This window comes from Ptychodera flava, chromosome 10 (genome assembly GCF_041260155.1).
Source record: "Ptychodera flava strain L36383 chromosome 10, AS_Pfla_20210202, whole genome shotgun sequence".
NCBI classification, from domain to species: domain Eukaryota; kingdom Metazoa; phylum Hemichordata; class Enteropneusta; family Ptychoderidae; genus Ptychodera; species Ptychodera flava.
In genome coordinates, this window is record NC_091937.1 from 4647743 (window position 1) to 4667640 (window position 19898).

The 19898-nt window shown below is 40.9% G+C and overlaps 1 long non-coding RNA gene across 1 annotated transcript; it reads left to right on the forward strand.

Moving 5' to 3' along the window:
* Positions 1-11977: 11977 nt before the first annotated feature.
* On the forward strand, positions 11978-19196 carry LOC139141809 (uncharacterized). The gene is made up of 4 exons (XR_011554249.1): positions 11978-12175; positions 14975-15475; positions 16031-16625; positions 16966-19196. It is a non-coding gene; the product is annotated as an uncharacterized lncRNA (long non-coding RNA).
* The last annotated feature ends 702 nt before the right edge of the window (positions 19197-19898 follow it).

Genomic DNA, 19898 nt, shown 5'->3' on the forward strand with positions numbered 1-19898 from the left:
ATATGCGTTCGATATACGTTGGCTTTGTCATAGGGAATTGTACAAAAGTCCGTCCCCAGGGGTAGGGGTGGGCGTCTTGGTCTCAGGACAAGGTTCTTCTTGCTATGGTTTATTTTATTTTAATACGTTTGACTATGATATATATTGACAATAAAGATTTATACTACCAACCTTTCTTTGCAGCTTTGGTGTCTCTGTCTTACTAGTATGTTAGGGCTGGTTTTGTAACGATTTCTTTTTTCGTATGTGTCCTTTGACAATCTATAGCGATCTTTTGTCACTGTGTTGCGTCTATTGTCTTACTAGTTTGATTGCCTTATATTCGCCAAAAAAAAAGCAAGGGTATAGTTTAGTCTATAATCTGATGAGTTTGAGTGCCTAATTTGCCAAAGTATTAGGTAAATTACTAATCTGTGGACACTCACCAGATTATCAACCGATTAACTTTGACAGAGTCAACAACGAACGCACGCAATCTGAATCCACGCACTTTTGCCTACAGAATTAATGTTCTCGGGTGTTTACCGGGCATATTTGTCGCCTCCTGCTGGCTGGCCGCCATCCCAATCCACGCACTTTGCCTACAGAATGTTCTCGGGAGTTTACCGGGGTAATTTGTCGCCTGCTGCCGGCTGGCAGCCATCCCAATCGACGCACTTTGCGTACGGAATGTTCTCGGCTGTTTACCGGGCACACTTGTAGCTTGCTGCCGGCTGGCAGCCATCCCAATCCACGCACTTTCCCTACAGAATGTTCTCGGGAGTTTACCGCGCATATTTGTCGCCTGCTGCCGGCTGGCAGCCATCCCAATCGACGCACTTTGCGTACGGAATGTTCTCAGCTGTTTATCGGGCACACCTGTCGCCTGCTGCCGACTGGCAGCCATCCCAATCCACGCACTTTGCGTACGCAATGTTGTCGGCTGTTTGTCGGGCACACCTGTCGCCTGCTGCCGGCTTGTGGCCATCTAAACAACGCACTTTGCGTACGGAATGTTTTCGGCTGTTTATCGGGCACATCTGTCGCCTGCTGCCGGCTGGCAGCCATCCCAATCCACGCACTTTACCTACGGAATATTTTCGGCTGTTTATCGGACACATTTTTCGCCTGCTGCCGGCTGGCAATCATCCCAATCCACGCACTTTGCGTACGGAATATTCTCGGGTGTTTACCGAGCATATTTGTCGCCTCCTGCTGGCTGGCAACAATCCGAATCCACGCACTTTGCCTACGGAATTTTCTCGGGTGATTACCGGACATATTTGTCGCCTGCTGCCGGCTGGCAGCCATCCCAATCCACGAACTTTGTCTACAGAATGTTTTCGGCTGTTTATCGGGCACACCTGTTGCCTGCTGCCGGCTTGCAGCCATCCATAACAACGCACTTTGCCTACAGAATGTTTTCGGCTGTTTATCGGGCACACCTGTTGCCTGCTGCCGGCTTGCAGCCATCCATAACAACGCACTTTGCCTACGGATGTTGTCGGCTGTTTATCGGGCACATATGTCGCCTGCTGCCGGCTGGCAGTCATCCAAATCTACGCACTTTGCGTACGGAATGTTTTCGGCTGTTTATCGGGCACACCTGTTGCCTGCTGCCGGCTTGGAGCCATCCATAACAACACACTTTGCCTACTGATGTTTTCGGCTGTTTATCGGGCACATCTGTCGCCTGCTGGCGGCTGGCAGCCATCCCAATCTACGCACTTTGCGTACGGAATGTTTTCGGCTGTTTATCGGGCAAACCTGTCGCCTGCTGCTGACTGGCAGCCATCCCCATACACACACTTTGCTTATGGAGTATTTTCGGCTCTTGATCGGTGCACTGGTAACTTAATTGTCCAGGCCCGACTTTCAAGTCCACTCCACTGTTAACGGACGGCATTGCAAAACCTTTAGGATTCTCCAACACACATATATCAAACATACACCTCGTTCTTTAAATACTTGTTTCCATGGTTCAAGAGCAGAACGAGACTTTCTGAAACTTCCACCATCAAGGCCGTCAACTTCTGCCTGCGGCCGCACATTAAAACCCCCGTAGTATAGTACTACACTTACAGATCTCTAAGGCAATCAGCCTGTTAATTTTTGCTGTCTCATCGAATACTAAAGTTCGTTTTAAAAAGAAAACTAATGTAAATTGATATTAGGCAGGTGTAGATTTGTCAATCTGCGACAGATATAGGCGCAGAAAAAAATGATATATTTTTGTCTGTATTTAAAGCATATTTTGACTTGGATGACTCGGCAAAAAATCAGAGACTTGACATGTACGGAATATTGTTGGCTGTTTATCGGGGACATCTGTCGCCTTCTGCCGGCTTGGAGCCATCCCAATCCACGCACTTTGCCTACGGAATATTTTTGGCTGTTTATCGGGCACAACTGTCGCCTACTGCTGACTGACAGCCATCCCAATCCACGCACTTTGTCTACGGAATATTTTCGGCTGTTTATCGGGCACACCTGTTGCCTGCTGCCCGCTTGCAGCCATCCATAACTACGCACTTTGCGTACGGAATGTTCTTGGCTGTTTATCTGGCACACCTGTCGCCTGCTGCCGGCTGGCAGCCATCCCAATCCACGTACTTTGCCTACGGAATGTTCTTGGCTGTTTACCGGACATAATTGTCGCCTGCTGCTGGCTAGCAGTCATCTTAATCCACGCACTTTGCGTACGGAATGTTCTCGGCTGTTTATCGGGCACACCTGTCGCCTGCTGCCGGCTGGCAGTCATCCCAATCCACGCACTTTGCGTACGGAATGTTCTCGGCTGTTTATCGGGCACACCTGTCGCCTGCTGCCGACTGGCAGCCATCCCAATCCACGTACTTTGCCTACGGAATATTCTCGGCTGTTTACCGAGCATATTTGTCACCTCCTGCTGGCTGGCAGCAATCCGAATCCACGCACTTTGCCTACAGAATGTTCTCGGGTGTTTACCGGGCATATTTGTCGCCTGCTGCCGGCTGGCAGCCATCCCAATCCACGCACTTTGTCTACAGAATGTTTTCGGCTGTTTATTGGGCACACTGTCGCCTACTGCAGGCTGTCAGCCATACCAATCCACGCACGTCACATTGCCTACGGAATATTTTCGGCTGTTTACCAGGCACACTTGTAGCTTGTTGCCGGCTGGCAGCCATCCCAATCCACGCACTTTGCCTACGGGATATTTTCGGCTGTTTATCGGGCACAACTGTCGCCTACTGCTGACTAGCAGCCATCCCAATCCACGCACTTTTACTACGGAATATTTTCGGCTGTTTATCGGGCAAACCTGTCGCCTGCTGCTGACTGGCAGCTATCCCAATCCACGCACTTTGCCTTCGGAGTATTGTCGGTTCTTTATCGATGTATTTGTCACTGAATTCCCGCACACCGATTTTCGAGTCCACGCCACTTTTATCGGACGACATTGCAAAACCTTAAGGATTCTCCAACTCACCTCGTTCTTTAAATACTTGTTTCCATGGTTCAAGAGTAGTTCGAGACTTTCTGAAACTATCAAGGCCGTCAACTTCTGCCTGCGGCCGCACATTAAGATAGCATGATGGATCGTGTCAACAGCCGCAGAAAGCTCAAGGAGTATTAGAATGACATCACAATGCCGATCAAAGGCACGAAACATGTGACACATAGTTATGCATTCGAACCAGAGTGCAGTTTCTGTAGGCGGACTGACATTTAGCATTTGGATTCTATTATAAATATACGTTTATTTGAAGTAAAGTCGCCTTTTCAGTCAGCTTTGAAATATAAGTCAAATTAATTAGAATGGATTGTCAAGATATTCTTATCGAAATCTGGTTTCTTTAGCAGTGGCTATAATATATACAATTGCAGATTTACATGACTGAGGGAATTCACACGTCGCAACTTCACAATGAACTTGATGTATGCACTGGTTTATAATTACCAACACCATGGGTATAGGACCCTGCTTTGAAAATTTCACAAGTAAACTACTGATAAGATTTTCAACTTAGGAGCTCAAACAGAAGCTTGAGTGTAAGATATGTAAGATTTGATCAGAGGGTCGAACAATAAACGAGTTCCAGCGAATATGTATGAAAACAAGCTGCAAAGATATCTGATCTGGTATTGTGGTAAGGTAACTAAGTCAAAGTCCACCCTTCGTAGTACATGCTGAATGGTTTCGTATTCAGTATAAGCCAATTTAAAGAACAAGAAGACCAGATTTTCCCCATTGCCTCCCCGGTTCGTGAATATTTTGACGCGCTTTGCTTAACTCATCCGTAAACCAATGAGTGCAAATTTTATCAAGGAGCTCTGTAGTGTAGTAACCACTGGTGCCATGTCATTAGCATGATTAGTGAATATAGGTACAGCACTAATATTGTTGTATGCATTTAAAATGTCAACTAAGGACAGTCATTCTCAGAAAGTACCGGTTGCAGCGATGTTACTCTGTTGAAGTATAAGTTTATGTGACCAGTTTTCTGCAAAACCAGGTTACTTTCAATCGGCGTGATCTTGTAAATACCGATGAAAACTAAAGAACAGCTGACTACATACGTGATATGGCAGGAGTCAATCAGATTAAATGTTATTGACACCTGGGTCAGTTTCCCTAGTGATGATTAAATCAAGAGTATTGTCCTGATAAGATGCGTGTGTTGGACCAATCACGTCGGTCAATCCCATAGATTGAAGAAGCCGACGAACTTTTCAGCGACAGTATCAGCACGATTGTCGACATGAATATTCAGTATTTCGTGTGAATGAATGACACTCTTAATTAGAATGACAAATTCATCGAGGACATCATTGGTATAATCCTTTGGCGGTCGATATATAACGATAAGTCAATCTAAAGATAGTAAAGTGAACAGAGTACCATGGTGACTTTAAACGATTTAAAGGCTGAAGCATAGATTTTGGAGAATCTCTGGCTGAAGTCTTATTTGGAGTGAACTTGATGAGGTTTGATTTTACAATAGCTCCTGTACCTCCACCTTTCCGTGTTAACAGTGTCACCTGATATATCATAAGCCAGTTAGAGATGATGAAAATCCTGCTGCTCTGCTACCATCTGATTCCTTGAACCACGTTTCAGTGAGTACATATTCCGTCAGCTTTTTTGTATTATCGATTCAGAGAGAGATTGTAGCTTTTTATCAACATGTGAGCATGCACTCCACAAGGTTAACTGGATATAAGAAACTTTTAATGAAGTTGAAGATTCTCAACACATAGTATAAGATTTAATTGATTCCTACATTCTCGCGAGCCAGAGCAATAATTTCCGCTTCGCTGTTAACGGTTAGTGCGAAGCTGTTGCCGTAAAGAGGCGCGTGGTTTACGACGATTGGTTCCTAGTGCGCCATCAGGTTTAACACTGGAAGAGCAAAACTAGTCTGGTTCCCTGACCCATTTCCCCGGTAGAGGGCGTGGGGAAATATAGGGTCAGGTACCTGCCAATGTAAACATGGACGCTATTGGGTTAAAATAAAACAAGCTGTGATTGGATGAAAGTAACACTTGTAACTTTTTCTCATGTTTCTTGGGTTTCGCACTTTCAGGCTCACTTGACACCAACTTCTTGTTTGTACCACAAAGCCGTGGAGGTAGAAAGAAAGACTTTTTACCTCCATATTTAGCTACTGTGATTTAGCGTGCACCTCTTGATACTTTTAGAACGTCCACATGATGCCTGGCATTTTTCACGAAATTCTGACACCATTCTATCCATCGAAATCAATCGTCGTTCACAGTTCCAACAAAGTTTGCTTTCATTAGCTGTGATATCGCAGCAGTACTTGTGGCGTGTATCGAACATGCTCTGGTCATTGGGGTAACGCCACAGTCGGCGATGACCTCAATGACCCTAGCGCGTGAGATCACGTCACAAGTACTACTGCGATATCACAGCCAGCCTTCAATCACCCTTATTTCCCCGTACTTCTGGATTAATCCTTTCAGTTTATGTTTCCCGTCTCGTGTGCCAATGTTTTTGGTTCGGATACCGGTGTTCGAACATAATTCTGATCCAGTCGAATTTTGACCGGCGTTTTCATGGTAGCAGCCATATTTATTGTAGCATGTTCTGTCAGGTGACTAACCTCCGCCATCTTGAACAAAATTCTGTTCAAGATGGCTACCCGGTACCTGACCCTATATTTCCCCACGCCCTCTACCGGGGAAATGGGTCAGGGAACCAGACTAGAGCAAAACTAAAGCGCACCAGCCAAATACATTATTCAAAGCTTTAAATTATAATGAGGCTTTTACCAGACAATTCATGTTCATTGATATGGCCTAAGGAGTTTTCCTATATTTAAATGAAGGAGCGGGCGGGATATAACAAGAAGTAAGCGTATATTTACCTCAATGGACTGAGTAACACAGGGAGAGAGCTCCACAAAATATAGCTTTATGAGTTTTTTTTTAAAAAGTTACAAAGACTAACATTGTCGCCATCGCAAAGACATCAACGACCGAAGAGAACTCTCAGTTTTAAAATCTTACACGCTGCACACGTTGCAAAATATCTGTTTGAATTCTGTTTGAAAATTCAGACAAGAAGCGGCTGCATGTGAATTGATAATTCACAGTCAATCAAATGGTCTGCTAAACCAAAGAGTTAATCTCCAGGTGTGTTGGTTCGGTAAATATAACGTATCAAAACAACGCGGGGTCTTTCCAGATGACTCGCCCAGGATTAGTCAATCACCTATGGGAGTGCTATGACCATATCGGCTCTACCTCCACGCATGAAGGTACATGGTGGTACAAGCAGCAGATTTGTACCTCCATGTACCTCCATGCTATGACCAAACTATTCGATATAGAAATAACGGGCGACGCGCTGACCATTAACGTTTATTTGTGGGCAAGGGCGAGAGGAAAGCCAAAATTAACGGGCGAGGCTTGCCGAGCCCGTTAATTTGGCTTTCCTCGAGCCCGCGCCCACAAATAAACGTTAATGGTCAGAGCGGAGTCTGTTATTTCCATTATATTATCAGCGAACCCAAGAAAACCGTCAAAATTTCCGAAAATTTCAGGAGCGAACGACAACTGGGCCCCAGAAACTGAGCAATACGCGACGCACTGTCACGCGCGCTGTAAAAAATTGGCAAATCCGGAGATGTTTTCAGAAAAAAGTATCTCAACTTGATCTACAAGTGCTCCATTTTATTTTGTGATTGATTATGATTTACGTTTGAGCTGTAAAGTTACGATACTTTGAGTTGTTAATCTTATTATTCATATTCAGGGGCATGCAAACAAACCATTACTGTGTATTTGTGGTCAGTCACGTGGTTCAGCTCGCCCAATCAAAAGGCAACTGGCAGGGCTTGGTAATATAATGGAAAATATTCGAACAAAAACATATTTTGTGCATTGCTTTTGTGTGAAATTATGAGATTAAAAATTCCACGAGCGAACAATTGTTTTTCCCGATGCAATTGCCATGTTCTACATGTGCCTTTCTCCAGATACAGGGCCAGTAATGCCAACTTTTTTTATGAATTTTTCATTATTTTTTTTTGTATATCAATTGCCACATTTTATTCTACTCCCTAAAGAATGTTGAAACACCCATGCACTACTTAGCTTGTCAACTTAGCGTCGTTATGTGTAAAATACATTGTTATTCTTTACATTTGAATTCTAGTCCGGACCAGAAGTCACTTTTCAACAATAATATAGGCAGTTTACACATGCACGAGCTGAGTTGACAAGCTGAACACTGTGTACATCAACATGCTTTTATTTGGAGAGTAGAACAAGGAGTTATGATTGACTTTGAAAACAAAAATGGCGAAAAATTTGTCAAGAGTTTGCATTACTGTGGCCCTCTCGGGTACTGTGTAAATGATGTGCGCCATCGTTGTGCGTTACCCCATAGGGGTCGCCTACGTGTCCGTCCCCAGGGGTGGGTAGTTGTTGTATTGATAATAAAGGTTTATTCTACCAAACTTTGGTGTTTTGGTCTTGCACTGCCCTTGACAATCTTGCGTAAACGTTTTATCAGCATGCTGCATCTATTATCTGACCAGTTTGATTGACTAATTCGCCAAGCAAGCAAGGTAATAATCTAGTCTATTATCTGATGAGTTTTTTTTCCTAATTAGCCCAAGTAAGCAAGGTAAATTACTAATCTGTGGACACTGTCACCAGATTATCACCGGATTAACTTTGACAAAGTCAACAACGGGCGCACCAGCAACTGAAGGTTATACCTTGCTGGTACCATGGTGCGTTCGTTGTTGACTGTGTCAAAGTTAATCCGGGGATAATCTGGTGACAGCGTCCACAGATTAGTAATTTACCTTGCTTACTTTGGCTGATTAGGCCATAGACCCTCGAGAAATTTTCTCGAGGGTCTATGATTAGGCCATAGACCTTAAAAACGGATGATTAGGCACACAAACTCATCAGATAATAGACTAAATTACTACCCTTGCTTGTTTTGGCGAATTAGGCTATCAAACTAGTAAGATAATAGACACAACAAAGTGACGAAAGTTCGCTTAAGATTGTCAAAGGACAAATACGGAAAAAGAAATCGTTACAAAACCCGTGCTAAAATAGGACAAAGACGCCAAAGTTGCAAAGAAAGGTTGGTGGTATAAATCTTTATTGGCAATACATATCATAGTCAAACTTATTAAAATAAATTAAACCATAGCAAAAAGAACCTTGTCCTGAGACCAAGACACCCCTACCCCCACCCATAACCCCTGGGGACGGACTTCTGTTCAATTCCATATGGTTACCCTAAGGAGACAGAGTATCAAATTGAGTAGGTTCGTGGAGTGGAAATTAAGCTGTAGTTGGTGAGAATGGTGTACACAATGTGTTTTTCTGTCTAGCGAAACAAATCCGGACAAAAACATTTGGAATTTGCAATTCCGAGGAATTGGAATGTTGAGATTTGGTAGTCAATTAATAATTCAATATTTTCTACGTGAATTACGCCTTCATTGAATGCGAGACGCTTTTTGCTACGGGTGATATTTTGAGGGATACAGTCGTCGGAACTGCGCTCAAAGATTGTATGGGACCTATACGACCAATGTAAATACTATTTCCAAATAACGATGGTGATTGATGAAAGTTAAAACATATCTGCCATAATCTACATCGTATATTTTAATGTTGCAGCTATGATGATGAGGTGCATTCTAGATGTCGTGCACGACATACATTGTTTGTAAAGAAGAAACTCGTACAGGCGCAGTTCCCTTTACCTGTTGCGAGGGTTAGTTTCAGCTGATGGACTGGAGTTTCCATGAGCAAGGGAAGGTTTGACCCTTTTTATCAGTTAAGGCCGTTTGGAAAAAATTCTTTGTTTGCCGTCCTTGGATTTTGAAAAACCTACCAGCCCGACAGTGAAAACAACGAATACAGACAAAAAACACAATTTTTTGTTCCCTTTGTAAAATGATATATTTATCTGTAATGTTATTAACATTGTTTTTGGTTTCCTAATTTTTTTCTGAAAACCTACCAGCACGCGAACGGCAAACAAAGAATTGTATTTAAAGCGCCTAACTATTCACAGATGAAGATTAAAAGCGCCGTCTGCGCATGCGCACATTTTATAACAGAGACGTATATTGCGCCGTCTGAGATCGAGAAAAGGGATAGCTTGGGAACTTCCAGATATTTTGGCTAGAAAATTGAATGAGTATGAGTATAATATGTTTATTTCTGCATAATATTGGCCTCAGGCCCTTATATATGTTTACCAAATACTGTGTCAGTCAGTCATACAAAACAAGTTTGAAAAGAGTAAAGTGCAACATATTTCTCGTAATCACACTTTGTCTCTAGTTTTGGAGGCGTGAAAAATAAATAATGCTAAATTCTTAATTAAAGACTCGTCATAGGTCTTAACAGAAATATGTTGGATGAAGCATGTATTTGGAGAAAATTGAATGAGGTGCGTTACAAAACACGCATTAACGGACCATATTGGGGTAACAGCATACGTTTGTTTTCCCATGGACCTGAAAGTAGCTCAAACTCTTTCCAGATACCTTTTTTGTGAATCTCGGGCTCAGGCAACAAACGTAAGCTTATGCTGTTACCCCAACGTCAAGCCAGTAAAACGAAATCTACATGATTATATTCGACAAAGTTAGTTAATCAGCGTATCGGCGGCAATGGTATTTCTAAACTTATTGTCTACCTCTCATATTAGCTTTGAGAATTAGAATTGAGCCAATTTATGCTTTTTCCTCCGTCAAATGTAGCCGAGTTTGTTTTTACTCAGAATGGAATTTGGGCCGAGATGATTGTGAATGGACATTGGCCGCTCTCCCGATACTAAAATTCTACACTGCAAGATTCAGTCAAGTATAATTACTCCGTCCACGACAACGTTCCAATAAATCCTGCAGAGCGATTTTCAAAAAACTCATAAACGACCGAGTCTTTCAAACAAAAACTATGTTTATTGGTAATGTTTACTCCAGTACTTGCGGGTAACAAAAGGTTGAAGAGGGATGTCGTATTCTGAAAAGCGATTTTAAAATCTGAAGACGGCTGTGGTATTCTGCGGGGAGATTTTCAAATCTGAAGACGGTTGTTATATTGGGTTGAGCGATTTTCATAATTTGAAAGAGGATATTGTCGACACCAGTCGTCCAACTGAACTACTTCCGTGATTTGTTCCATTGAACTTCGCTCTGAAGGTAGCGGGCAAAAATAAAAACATTGAATAAATAAGAAGCGATGAGGTATGAGAAGAGTTCAAATCCTATTTCTACACAAATTTTATTACATCAAATGGAAATATAGGCTAACCCATGCTCTAAGCAGCCCGCATTGCTTTATGACTTATTTCAAAACTGGTTGTATAGTCTATGTAAGGAGCTGAATTATTAAGACTGAAGGATAGTCATAACATTCAACGTATTTCTAAGTATATTGACGAAAAGGCGATTTCCTCGCCAATTTGTAATGATGCCGGATACTGACGATACTCACGAAAAGGGAATAGAAAACCTGCAAAGTCAGCATTTTTGCTAGATTCGTTTGTAACGTAATAATTTGTCACGTTATCTTGAAATCTGGCAAATTTTCACCACGTTTTGTAAATAACTTTTTTTCAAAGTGGCTTCTTTCTTTTTGGAAAGTTCTAAGAAAATAACAAGTTTTTGCGATGTCGACGTCATGCTTTTGCATTTCTTCTTGCAAGTCAATCAAAAGTCAACTGAAACTGCATGACTCCTATAGTTATCTACTTGACTTTGTTGATATCCCCACGAAACTTGGATTTAGAATTTGCACATCTATAATGCGGAGCAGCAAGATATATCGAAATCTAAATGATCTAATTTTCGATATCTACAAGGGAAATATCTTCTGTTACAATACTCGGAGTGGTGGTGAGACCACAGGGAATGGAGTAATCTTCTTGTTGTTGTTGTTGTTGTTGTTGTTGTTGTTGTTGTTGTTGTTGTTATTGTTGTTGTTGTTGTTGTTGTTGATGGTGATGATGATGATGACGATAATAAAAAATATTAAAAAACAATGTCTCATTCCTTGCTGTTGTTTGTCGATGTTGTTGATAATTGTAAAAGAAAACTGTAATCGTGACCAAAAAACGACGTAGGTCGCCCAACGTCACTCCCGTCCTATTATACAACCAAGGGTGGAATCGAGATGCCACTGATGGTGGCTGATGAGCTTTGATCAGGGGCATCTCGATTCCACCCTTGGTTGTATAATAGGACGGGAGTGACGTTGGGCGACCTACGTCGTTTTTTGGTCACGATTACAGTTTTCTTTTACAATTATCAACAACATCGACAAACAACAGCAAGGAATGACACATTGTTTTTTAATATTTTTTATTATCGTCATCATCATCATCATCATCACCATCAACAACAACAACAACAACAACAACAACAACAACAACAACAACAACAACAACAACAACAACAACAACAACAACAAGATTACTCCATTCCCTGTGGTGAGACTGTGTCCTTTTGACTGATCCATGGATTGAGACCTCTATAGTTGATTTATGGAGAAGAAACACGTTACGTCACTACCCGCGAAGTTCAATATGGCGGAGCGGAGAGTGGAAGAGAATAAACATTGCGTCATACGATAAAGTGTCAGAGTGGTAAATTGCAAAAGAAACTGAAGAGGCAGACACTCCTAATTACCTGGAACAACGTCGGTAAGTTCAAGCAAATTTAATTTTATATACATGAAGCGCAATATTTTTTCGGAGTTGGTGTTATATTTTTCTGAGTTGGTGCACTCATAGACCCTCGAGAAAAACTCGAGAGTCTATGGTGCACTGCACTGTGTAGTGCTAGTGTTATGTGCGAGTCGAACATTTGATCGAAAGGCGCTCCGACTCCCAGAGTACTCTGTAAGCTTTTAAAAGTGTAACTTTGCCCTACATCATGTGCAAAGTTTTGCCTTGGTTTTTCGTTGGACGGCAAATACCACAACTCCAGCAAAACCTCCAGCTTTAAGTACTGCAGCTGCCGAATGGACTGCAACTACCATGAAGCGCAATATTTTTTCGGAGTTGGTGTTATATTTTTCTGAGTTGGTGCACTCATAGACCCTCGAGAAAACTCGAGAGTCTATGGTGCACTGCACTGTGTAGTGCTAGTGTCAGCTATGTGCGAGTCTAACATTTGATCGAAAGGCGCTCCGACTCCCAGAGTACTCTGTAAGCTTTTAAAAGTGTAACTTTGCCCTACATCATGTGCAAAGTTTTGCCTTGGTTTTTCGTTGGACGGCAAATACCACAACTCCAGCAAAACCTCCAGCTTTAAGTACTGCAGCTGCCTAGCCACAGTCCCTCGTGGGCTATTCACAGTATTCAGCTGTGGGACTATTCGCCCCATAGACAAGTGTACATAAGCGAGAACAACCCAAGTCAGGAAATGAAATGGCTATTTCGTATAGGGATTGTGCCTGCGTGCCGTGCTGTGTATTCCCAGCGTTATACTTTACAGCCTCCCACCACAACCCTGCTGATAGGAAAACACGGCGACCGCGGTCCCGATTTGGACCCTGCACAATATACTACCTTTTATACTATTTTCTGCCGAATCAACTCGATTCCGCTCTTATATGCCTACTCGAATAACTCGATCGCTCACAGACTGCAAAAACAATTTGCTCTCGTGACGTCCCAACCCGTTAGTTCACCAGCGATTCACAGTCAAGAGAGCAAATTTTTTGCAGTCTGTGAGCGATTGAGTGGCCGGTCATATCTTGCTAAAGGGCTCGAAATTAACTTTTTCCCCCGGTAGTCCCATTGGGCTACCATTTTCTGAAGTTGGTAGTCCAGCGACAAGGTCTGGTAGCCCATGCATGAATGAAGAGGGGTTTTTTGTAAAGGATATTTTTATTTATATCTAGACAATGAACGATTTATTTTGCACGATTCTATCCAGTAAGTGAATTTTATAGTCATTTGACATCAATACCTGCAGATCATAGCCTTAGGAGAACGGTATAGTATGTGCAGTGGGCAATGGTGAAGCCTCAAAGTTTGACGACCTATCCACACATATGCAGAGCTTATATGCAAATTTTGATGTTCGCAATGACGACGACTTTTCGCTCAGCATGTGTAAACATAACATGGCTAAAAATAGATTGGCTATGAATTTCAGGATGACAACTTGGTATAGTCATGTTCCTAATGCTTTCGTGGCAATTTTGACTATGTTTCCCTACCATATCATTGCGAAATTTGTGGATGGCCCGACAGCTTTTTCTTTGCAGTTTGAATAATTTTGTGTTTTATTGTGATTGTTAAATTGTGATTAAATAATTATGAAAATGAATTTTCATTGGCCATCATTTCCCGAGCTTGTTATCCAAGTACATCAGTTCAGATAATGATATTTTATTGAAAGTTTGTCGCAACAAAGTCGACATGTCCTTTCTGTGTCCAGCTGGGTTGACTGTATGAGGGTCGGTCATCTCACAGCGATCAACATCATGTCGCCCACTAAGTAATTTCATGTCCCAGGCTTTGGTGGTCCGTGTGGGCTACCATTTCATTCGTTTTGGTAGCCCCAGGGAAAAGTTGGTAGTCTGTGGACGCCGGAATACCGCTAATTTCAAGCCCTGTGCTAATGTATGTATTCATCGCTTCAATAAAGTTTGTGTGCGATGTGTGATAGTAAGTGTACAAGCGTGAGTGCTTCAAAACTCTACAGCATGAGAGATCGCAGTCAGAAAAATTGTAACAACTATAATCTTAGTTATTTAACCACTCTTTTTTTTGAGAGTAGGGATTTTGCTTCGCCCTGCGTACTATGCTGTGTTTTCCTGGCATTGTACGGCCTCCCAGTCTCATAGGAAAATCTGGCAGATGCAGTCCTGATTTGGACTGTGCACGAAAAACTACTTTTTTAACAATTTTCTGCCAAAATCAACTCAATTCCGCGCTATGCCAACCTGAATAACTCAATTGCTCTCAGACTGAAAAACAAATGCTCTTGTGACGTCCCAAACTGTTAGTTTACCCAACGATATACAGTCAAGTGTCCAGTGGCTGGTCATATCTTGCTAATGGCCGGCCACTTGACCCTTGACAGTAGATCGCTGGTAAACTAACGGTTTGAGACATCATGAGAGCAAATTTTTTGCAGTCTGTGAGCAATTGAGTTATTCGTATAAGCATAAAGTGGAATCAAGTTGATTTCGGCTGAAAATAGTTAGAAAAGTTAGTGTTTCGTACGCGGTCCAAATCGAGACTGCGTCTGCCAGATTTTCCTATGAGAGTCAGCAGGGCTGTGGTGGGAGACCGTATAACACCAGGAACACACAGCACAGTAGGAAGGGCTAGGATTTGGCTGTGAGTAGTTTTGTCTGTTGCTTCTCTGCTAGGTGACTGGGTGCCATACGTTGTGAGTTTGAACCCGATTGAAAACACCTTATATTCTCATTATTAATCTCCTGCCAACTTAGAGATTTAACACTTTTTAATGTTCACTTGCAGATTGGAATCCATCTATACCAGGGAATTAGAAAACAAGTTTTGCATCTGGGGAGTATCTTTCTATTTCTTTCTATCAATCTACTGTTATTTATTGTCCACTTGAGCAAGAAGGAAAAATTGTCTCATCATTTGCTCAATGCATTTTTGGTTATCAATCCAAATTGTGATGGCTACATGTCCACCACTTTATTTTCATGCTTGTATACATTAATAATCCAAATTGTACGACTGCAGGGCTTTCATTTTGTGTTTGGTCATTGTCAAAAATCCAAATTGCAAAGGCCAAAGTGTTGTTCTGTAATGCTTAATTATGCTGGCTAATTTTGTATTACAAAACATGCTGCCTTTAGCATCTTAAAAAAATTGGATCAAAAGCCTGCAGACATTAATCTTGCATAATGTGGCTGGCTTTTAGTTTGTTTAATAGTTCAACATTGTATATCCACTTTTTTACGCCTTGCTTTTTTTCTCTCATTATTTGCAGGATGAGAGCACAACCACGTATGTTTCATGTAACTTTGTTTCATTCGTAAAGTTTGTTAAAGTAGACTTTAAGGTTACACTTGATACAACATTTTATAGGCCTTCCTGCTAGCTATTCATGTGTTTGCTTTGACATATGAAGATGATATATTAATACTTTGTTCAACAATGGAAATGTCTCCTTGTTCTTTTGTCAGTGGTAATAGCCATGCTAATAATAAATGATTTTTAGGCATGTCACAAATTTCAAAGTGATTTCACCATGATGTGGGCAGGAATGACCCCTCTGATTTGTACAATTGCTTTAACTACAGCACAATATGTCAAAGTCATCTCCCTGATGTATTTGTCTCAACACATGCACCATGAACATATTCAATACGGCTAGTTTTCAATCAGGTTTTGAACTCACAACATACGGCAGCCAGTAGTATTAATGACAAAGTATTAATAACAGTGTTGTCTTAAAAATCTCTACAACCATGCATTACACTCTGTAAAGTAACCTTCTTTATTCTGTTGATACTGACATCACAAAGTCCATTCACCTTCTTCTTTGATGTCATCTTGCAGTTTGCAGCACAACCACATGGAGGACCTAACTATTGAGAAGATTCCAGGAATAAGAAGAAATTATAAAGCCTTGCAGCAGGGGAGTATCTGTTCAATTTCTATCATTTGTCATTTGTTCTTGTCCATTGGTGTCACAAGGGAAATTTGGCTTATCATTTGTTTCTATGCATATTTGGTCTTCACGTACTTAAACAATCCATGTTGTCATGACTACAGTGCTCTCACTTTATGTTTGGCCTATTTAAAAAAAATGTAAATTGCCATGACAACAATGCTTTCAATTCCATTTTGCTACCTAAAATACCGTATCCAAATTGCCAAGGCTACAGTGTTGTTTTGTAATACTTAATTAAGCTGGCTAATTTGGTATTACAAAACATGCTGCCTTCGGCTTCTCAAAAATTAATAATTTTCTTCCTAAACTCCATGGACTCTTATTTGTTTGATTTTTGCTTATTTGTTCTTTCACCAGTTTAGCTTTTTGATACATTTGCCCACAGTCTGTTTTTCTCTTAATTTTTTTGCAGGAAAGAAGAAGTCCAGGATATTTACACGTTTTGACACCTAGTTTTGTACAGTTGAAAATATCAGGAAGGTTAGTAATCATTGATAGGTTTATAACATGGAACAGTTAAAATTGAATCTGATTGTCAGTGTTAAATTGTGCTGGCATATGTTCGTGAGTTCTATAATCCCCATATGGTAGATATTGTAAATGGACATCTGTTTTCTATGTGTATGAGTAGTAACTGTTATGATATACATGTACAAACTGGTACTACAACCATGTTGATTTACTGTTGTGATGTAGCAGGTTGCGTATACAACTGTACATTGACAGCTTTTTGGGTATAATGCCTAGCATAACGTTTTTCACATTAGTTCCTAGAAGCCAAAGCTTTTCTTTGTTCCACTGCTATTATTTTTTTATGTAGAAGGAAGAGAGCAAGGAAGAACAGTCAAGGAGAAGAAGTAAAGAAGATGTGGTGAAGAAGAATTTGAAGTCTCACAATCAATGTAAGGAGATGGTATTCCTCGTACTTGTACTGGACACAACTTTCTATTTTTTATCAGATCATCAACCATGGGGGGAAATACCTCCACAGGGCTCTATTTTCTCTGCCAGATGATAGATCTCAGTACTAATGCTGCATAACTTAGTATCACAGTGGTATCACCTGGTGGTTTTCTCCTGGATGTCCGGTAGCTGTATGACTTCCTCCGCTGCTGGAGAGGTCCTGCCACACTACTCAAAGCTGACTGGACCGTGGGACGTGATCGCTAACCCTTAGCAGATTCATCCTCCACTCTGGGTTTTATGATGGTGCTGCCCCAGATGATGATTGATCATACAATGGCAAGGCACAATTTATTTATTTATTTGGTAATTTATTTCTTTCTTTTTCACATATTTTGCTGTGCAGTAGGGAAACATTTTCATTCCACACTTCGTCACATCCATTACATAAACTTCAATATTCCTGTTATATGTCACTTTTCCACTTGTTAATGTTGTGTCTTGTCAAAGATGATGGGGAGGTCCTGTAAGTTACAAAGTGTTGATGCCAGGTGATTAATGACAACAGCATTGGACAACTTCCAAAGTACTCTTGGAGACTGTTACATGAAGAATGTTGATGTTTCCTATGTTCTTGCCTGATGACTGTACTGATTACGTGGATCATTCTAAGTGTGAACAGCTTTCTAAACCAAACAGAAGAGCCAGCAGCCTGCCTACCTAATGGAACATTGAATACCTTACAACTGCCCCAAAATAATACCAACGGCAACTTTATGAAGATACCTTTATCTCGTCAAGGACTCGATTTTCTACTGTGAATGCCAATGGTACAGTGTATGTTGACCTTTTTGCAGACTTAAAAGAAGATCAATGTCTTAACAACTGTCATTCCAGCAGCAAACTATCATGAAAGTGTTCACCAAGTGACCTTTAACTGGTCTTGGCACCAATCTACTGAATACATCACAATGATACTTCTATCTCAACAACACCAAGATTGCCCTTCCTGCAGTGAATACCAATGGCATATTGACCTTTTTGCGGACTTAAAAGAAGATCAATGTCTTAACAGCTGTCATTCCAACAGCAAACTGCTGGTATCATGAAAGTGTTCACCAAGTGACCTTACTGGTTTAGGCACCAATCTACTGAATACTTCATGAAGATACTTCTATCTCCACAACACCAAGATTGCCCTTCCTGCAGTGAATACTAACGGCATATTGACATTTTTGCTGACTGACAAGAAGATCAAAGTGTTAACAACTGTCATTCAAGCAGCAAACTATTAAACTGTTAACCAAGTGACCATACTGATTGGAGGTCAATTCACTGGATGCTGGTCTGATAAATGTACATTGTGAATAGCAATATGAATTTACCTATCATTGACAATCATACTACAACTCATGAAATTATTGAAGTGGATTGTGATGAATTTTACTTGCTCCAAATGAATTGGATATATCTGAACAAGACTGCATGGATTTCACCAGTTTATTCCAAGTGAGTGGATTTATCCCAACAAGACTGAATAAATGTGACTACAGGTGACACTTAAATGTCAAAGTCCATCTTCAAAAAATCTGAGAAATGTGAAAACCAATCCGTTCCATGAGGTTTGCATCATTAAAATCATCAAGACTAGAGATTTGTCTACAGTGGATCATCTACAAAGGACTTACCAGCAGTGGAATTACACCAAGCACCAAACTATGCATTGCTATAAGCTTTTCAGCTATGATTTTGGATATCTACGACCACGTTATGTACTGCTTCAGAACCATGGCAGATCTGCTACCTTCTTAAGCCCATCAAACTGACAAAAGACACCTAGTGGTAAAGTGACAATGATTCAGGGTTGTAAATATACGGTAAGTGGTCATTGTCACCTTGTCATAATCAAATGAATGACATTTCCTCACATTGCATTATAATATGCTATCTGTTCACTCATTCATTACCCCAAATAATCATTGAATTTACAGTGTCCACTTTTGGAAGGTACTGTCTTTGTCCTTGGGACCACCCAAAGAATTGAATATATCATAACAAAGACTTTATTAGTGGCCTTTGAACAAGCTTTGGCCACTTTAACATAAAAAAAGAAATAATAAAAAAAATGAGAAAAAAAGAGGGGAAAAAAATAAGGAAAAAAAAATATTAAAATTAATATGGTAATACAAAAAAGAAAAAAAATTAAAAATTTAAAAAAAATCCAAACGAAAAGAATGATGTTATTGTACTTGGGCCTCAGCCCAAGTACATTTGTTTTCATTCCATGGGAAAAACTCTGTAAGGTATAACCATTCCTGGCTGAGACCAGGGAGGGCAAAATGTCTTGGCTTCATCTTTCTTGGCATAATAAATGGCGTAATGATGTTAACTGAATGGAAGTGCTGCTCTCAGCCAGTCTTGAATAAGCGAGATGTGAATATTAATGCTTCTCTATCCGAGTTTTTTGCCACAAAATCTTCTGAATATAATCAAAATGTGCATCGAAATGCAACAATTAATGCACCCTGCACCCTCCGTTTCCTAGGCGATGGCACGACCCTTGCTACACCCACTGGACGAGCCAAAGTGGGAGGGGTAATTTCAGTTTGGTCGAACAAGAGGGCTCGAGACCAGAATTTAACATTTAAACTTGTAACATGTTTAATCCCTGACAAGATGTGGACTAGTGTTAATTAAAGTAAAATTGTGAAAAGGAAAGGTTTTATATCCCGGACACAATGAAAAACATTACGACTGGAAACTGACCCCCAGTTGAGAATAGTAATGCCCACAGCGATGGAGAACACTTATCCTTGAGCTGAGAAAACCAGACCATCATTTCGAAATAGA